Source organism: Sprattus sprattus (assembly GCF_963457725.1).
Source record: "Sprattus sprattus genome assembly, chromosome: 11".
NCBI classification, from domain to species: domain Eukaryota; kingdom Metazoa; phylum Chordata; class Actinopteri; order Clupeiformes; family Clupeidae; genus Sprattus; species Sprattus sprattus.
The window spans coordinates 31,058,345-31,064,757 of NC_137909.1; the positions used below are offsets into that span (position 1 = coordinate 31,058,345).

Genomic DNA, 6,413 nt, shown 5'->3' on the forward strand with positions numbered 1-6,413 from the left:
TTGATCGGTCTGCAGCCTGGGGGGGGGGGGCAACATACGCACTTTGAGTTTCCCCTTGGGCCATCATCATTATCAAAAGTGATGGCATGTGATAAATAAACGGCAGGATATCATACAGACTTTTTTAATAAGCTACTTCCATTGCTAGTATGCATTTCTGTGCACGGAGCCTTTAAAAGTAAGCGGGCAGGATGCAGTACATCATAGTTAACTACCATAACCTAGCCCCCTCACCCCTCCCTTCATCGCTGACACATTACAGCTTTTCTGAAGAATCGAAAGTAACGGCCCAGCTCTGGTATGTAGCAGGTGAATGGGGATCTCCGCGAAAAGCACCTGAGCTTTTCTGAGGAAACGAAAGTAACACACAAGGCTTCTTACAGTATCAGCAGGGCAGATGCACTCGGAGGAGGAGCCATCATTTTATATCAAGCATAAAAAGATCTCGTCGCCGTTGTCAGGTCCTTTCTATCCTGCAGACTCGTCTGCCCGAAGGATCTTGGGTGAGTAGCCTACCTTAAAATTGTACAAATAAATGTAAAAACCGTAGGCCTTATCAAGAAAAACCTCCACATGCAGCCTGCAAGTCACAGGAATAATACTAATACAAATAGGCTAAGGGAAAACGTCTTTACTTCATGCTATTCGAGGGGATGGATGGTATTATTTTCGATGACATGAGATGCACTAGGTATGTTATTTGTCGAAGAGAAAACCTCACCTTAGTTGTATTCCTCACACAGGGCCTTGGTGACGTTCTTCGCGTTGAAGATGCCGTTGGGGTGGCAACCCAGTTTTCCGCAGTGAAGATGGAATGGAGCAACGATGACCGACAAGGGTCGGTCTTCGTTAGTCTTCGTTAGCCGACACGAGTGTCGGTCGTCGTTGGCCTACATCATCTTTTCCGGGGGAAACTGGCAATGGGTGGCCACCCCGAAGTTTTCCGCGGTGAAGATGGTATGGAGCAACGATGACCGACAAGTGTCGGTCTTCGTTAGTCTTCGTTGGCCGAAACGAGTGTCCGTCGTCGTTGGCCTACATCATCTTTTCCGGGGGAAACTGGGTGGCCACCCCACACCCATCTTTGACCGACTGATGCCATAGAGTCTCATTCTGTCTGCTTGCACTCTTTATGTGAGTATAGCCAATGGCAAATTTCCCCAACAGAGTTTTTCCAGTTTGTGCGCAGCATACCAATGTAGGATTTCTACGAGCTGTCTAGTAAAGGCCAACTATATAATATTTGTTTCAGCTATTGATATAGGCTATTTATTTAAACATAACTGTGGTATTCAGTGGATCACTGTACTAGAGAATGCCTAATGCTGTCATTTATATTATATTAAAGGGTCCATTGCTCGATCATATTGCTCCATTATGTTTGTGGAAGTAGTCTATTACAGATTGTTTTGTTTGTAAAACTCATACAGTGATAGCTGACTCACTGTGCCACACTATGTGTTGGCTATGAACTCACACTTCCTGCCAGGGTTCGAATTATCTTTTTGTCTCTAAGGGGGTCTCTACCTCATACAAAAGTTGGCGCACCGCGCACATAGCTTACCAAGGCTTTTCAATTAAATAGCCTCGGCATATAGATAAAACCTATAATGTTTCCTGTGACCCATGCTCCCCCATAAGATTTTTTCGGAAAATATCCTTTTAAATAGTGTCCTCTAGTGGGTTTTAGGAAGAGAAATTATCAAATTTAGAGTTAAAATATGGCGCAAAAATATACATAGGTAGGTGCCAATTGTACTGTAGCATGATAGGGATTTGCAGCTCAAGTGAGTAGGTAAACGTTGTAGGCTAGAGTTCACTAGCTAGTTATAGCTGGCGGAGCTATACTGAGTAGGGCATACCCACAGGATCAATGAACCAGCATGATAAAAGATAGCCACGACATCTATAATTAATTTGTGATGATCTTAACCATTTAGTTTCTTTTGCTATCATAACTTAATGTGCTATACTTTTATATCCAGCAGCTGATTATGGAAGCTTTCACCAGCTTGGGTCTGCCAGTCGCTCCAAGTCTGTTTACTAGACGTTATCACCGTGAGTCTGCATGCTCGCGAGGCTCACTCACTCACAACCAAACAGAGCCGGGCACTTGCCACTACTGTCTGAAACAGGCGGAATTCCTGTGCTATTTCGAGACTATTTTATTTCCGAACTCTAAAAATGTAACAAAATAGGTTCAGTAAATCGGTTGTTACGTGTGAATTTGACGATCTAATAGGGCTAGAGACCCCCTCAGATTTTTTACTTTGTTGCTTTCATGGGAGCTAGTCCTCACTCTATGGGAGCTCGGCTGCCTCTGGCTCCCACGTAATTCGAACACTGCTTCCGGCTGGCTGCGTCACTAAAGGATGTTTCTGTTCCTCAGGTTTTTGGAGGAGAGGAGAGAAATCCCTGCTCCCAAGGGTAGGGTCACTTGGACCTTGTGTGCTTAAGTCCGGTGATGCCAGCGGAGGATCCCGATTCGTCGAGGTTCCCCGTTGGTCCCCGGTCTGGAGGCAAGGGTCTCAAGCGAGCAGCGCCTGGTTGTCCCCATCGACCGGCCGACGAAGCAACAGACACAAGAAGCGACCATTGCAAGAAGCAACCACAAGACGCAACCACAAAACTCTCTCTTAAAAAATGTCTTAAAAGTTACCCTCTACAGGGTGGCTTCTGGTTGTCTGTTGCTTGGTTGGTGGGTCGAGGGGGCCCATTCGTGAAACACTCAACCCCAACAGTTTCCAATATGCTGTACGCTTATTTTCCTTAAAAATAAAAAAAAGAATAAAAATGGCAAAAGCTGTAACTGAAACCTTTTTTGTGTGTCTGTGAACTCCTTTCTACTTAAAACACTTCAAACTTGAATATACTAGCTCTATTGCTCTGCAGAAAGAATGCGTGATTTCAGTAATGTAAATCATGTCAAAATTAAGTGAAGTGAATATATAAGCTCAATACTCATTAGGATTAGGATGTTGTAGTCTAAAAATGATTTACTGTCCAACACACAATGAGCAACAAGTGTATTAATAGTAAAACAGTTCAAAGGCTCTAAAGAGTGGACCTGCCAGATGAAACAAATACATGTTGAAAGTGTCTAAAAAACTCGTTCTCTTTGACATAATACTGAGGGATCAAAATGTTTGCACATAATTGCGCAGCATAAAGTTCCTTGAGGCTTCTAGAACAGTCTGACAGTGGTAGGATCTGTTTTGTTTCCTGTAAAGGGAGTAGCCTTGTGTTGAGGTTTACTGAGAAATGAAACTAGGTTAGGTGGGGCGGGGACACACCACACAACACACAGACAGATACATGGCAGAGTATGACTAATAACAGTGACAATAGCTGTGCTGCAACTAACACTCAGTTGATTTTTAAAAGTTAAATACATAAAGTGATAAAGCTCTTCACATATTTAGGAATGTATAATATATATTTTTACAGCTAGGTGAAGAGGTCTCTGCTTCGATATGAGAAAGATACTAATATTAAATTTCTAAGCATAACAATAATAAACATACATACAAATAGTTTGCATGATGTGTGTGTGTTCCGTCTGTGTGCTTGTGTGTGTGTGTGTGTGCGCGCTATGCAAATGGCCTACATTTTAGGACTGAAAATGGAAATGATGTCTGTGATCTGTGACAGAGAATGCAGATTCATGATGAGGTCACTGGGACCTGCGCACAGTACACACTCCAGCCACCAGAATGTCCCAGAACAGAAACAAACCAGAATGTTCTAGAACAGAAACAAACCAGAATGTTCAAGAACAGAAACAAACCAGAATGTTCAAGAACAGAAACAAACCAGAATGTTCCAGATCAGAGGCAAACTTATTGCCTTCCTATTGAGCTGCCTGCCAGGAGACCAAGAGGGAGTGGATGCCTGAGAAAGGATATTTAAGTGGGTTGAGTCTGAACTCCCTGAACAACACAACAACACATTAAGAAATATACGTCCTTCCTTGCAGTTTCTTTGGGGTGTACTGAAGTATACTATTGTACTGTATATATCACATTATTTATCTTATTTATAACTGTGTGTTGGTATACCTCATCAGTAGATTGCTGGACATGTATCCTTGTGATAGTGTGTGATCTGGATGACCTCCGCAGACACACACACACACTCACTGCATCAGTGTGAGGAGTGTTGTAATGAGGGATCATTTCCTTACACACACTCACTGCATCAGTGTGAGGAGTGTTGTAATGAGGGATCATTTCCTTACACACACTCACTGCATCAGTGTGAGGAGTGTTGTAATGAAGGATCATTTCCCTACGCACAGCTCCAGGGCCACCTACTCTCACAGGGGAACTCCAGCTGCAGGAGTGTCCATTCCCTCCCATGACATGCATGCCTATCCAGGAACTCTTTTCTCTGTTATCTTACTCTTTTAGTAGGAAAGAGTTATTGTGAAGGGCCATGAACCCAGCAGTTGAGATACCAGATTAGTTTGATAATATTCTGATGGGGTTTTGTAACCTCTCAGTTTCATTCTCTTAGTGTATCAACTGGACCTAAAGTTTCTAACGTATATAACGAAGAATTTATTAATTTTTTACACCATTACTGGTTCTGAGAATACATAGAATAATATAATGGGCACCGTATGGAATTGTTATTAAATGTATTTATAATTATAAACATTATAGTTGTTGACAGGCGGAGCCATATGGACTGCAGTCTCAGGTGGTGGCGGGAGTATACTTTATAGCCATACTAGCATACTTGTTTATTATAACCTATATGATGTGTTATTGCATCTGTTTCATATAATCTATATGATGTGTAAGTGCATCTGCTTAATATAATCTATATGATGTATTACTGCATCTGCTTAATATAATCTATATGATGTGTTAGTGCACTTGTTTATTATAACCTATATGATGTGTTATTGCATCTGTTTCATATAATCTATATGATGTGTAAGTGCATCTGCTTAATATAATCTATATGATGTATTACTGCATCTGCTTAATATAATCTATATGATGTGTTAGTGCATCTGCTTAATATAATCTATATGATGTGTTAGTGCACTTGTTTAATATAACCTATATGTAGGAGCAGAATTGCCCCATGAATTTGAGGAACTTTTAGTTTTGTTTTGTTTTTTGCTTTTGTTGGAGCTTTATTTTGACATGGTCTCAGGTCACCTGATCACCTTCAAAATGGCATCTTCCATGTGCTTGAGGCTGAGTTAGACAATGGAAGTTAGCTATGGAAGATGCTGGAAATTAATAGTTTTTACTGCTTTACGCTTCAAGTGCTTTACGCTTCACTGCTTTACCGCTATACTGCATTAACACTTCATTACTTTACTGCTTGAACGCTTTAGCTTAATTTTTGACATTTGGAATGACCTTGTTTTCATTGGACTACCCTTGGCTGTTTATCCCCTGCTTGCCTGCCCTGCATACCTCCCTTTCCCTGTTCTCCTGCCTGCTGGTCTGCCTGTCTACCATCCTGCCTACCATCCTGCCTGCCATCCTGCCTACCATCCTGCCTGCCATCCTGCCCACCCCTGGATCGACCTGCATGCCCTCTCCCTGCCATCACAAAGCAAGTAAGCGCGTTACACTCCCCAGTATCTAACAGGAACTTCGAAAATATTTTGACCATACACTATATGTTGTGGTTTGATAAAGTATATATTATTATATAATATTAATGAGACAGAGACCAGCAATCAGAATTGAATAAGCGCTTTATCTTTTGCAAAAGAGGAAGTGTGTTTCAACCAAAGGTTATGAACAGACTCCAAAGAAAAGCTGGGAACTGCCTCTTCATGTGGGTATGAAAAACATGTTTCATGAGCAGACAAGGGGTCTTACTTTCCCATCCCATCGCAACAGAAGTTACAGCAGTGATCTCAAAATATGTCCTTGAAAAACAAAAACAGGTGGTTTGCCTCAACAAGACAGTAGGCCTCAGCAAACAGGACAAGTAAGCAGATTCAAATACAATAACAATATCCTCATACAATTAAAAGTGAAAGTGACTCTATGGCAGAGGTGGTGTAGACACACACACTCTGAATTCCACCTCTGCATTTACCAGTAGGCCACGGCTGCCCCAATGTGCACTGTTTAATATAATATAATGTATATGTTGTGTTAGTGCATCTGTTTAATATAACCTATATGTTGTGTTAGTGCACTTGTTTAACACAACCTATATGTTGTGTTAGTGCATCTGTTTAATATAATGTATATGTTGTGTTAGTGCACTTGTTTAATATAACCTATATGTTGTGTTAGTGCATCTGTTTGATATAATGTAGTATATGTTGTGTTAGTGCATCTGTTTAATATAATGTAGTATATGTTGTGTTAGTGCATCTGTTTGATATAATGTAGTATATGTTGTGTTAGTGCATCTGTTTGATATAATGTAGT

The 6,413-nt window shown here is 41.1% G+C and overlaps 1 long non-coding RNA gene across 1 annotated transcript; it reads left to right on the forward strand.

Moving 5' to 3' along the window:
• Positions 1-365: 365 nt before the first annotated feature.
• LOC308372167 lies at positions 366-2,815 on the forward strand. The gene is made up of 3 exons (XR_013968820.1): positions 366-503; positions 744-1,134; positions 2,390-2,815. It is a non-coding gene; the product is annotated as an uncharacterized lncRNA (long non-coding RNA).
• Positions 2,816-6,413: the final 3,598 nt, after the last annotated feature.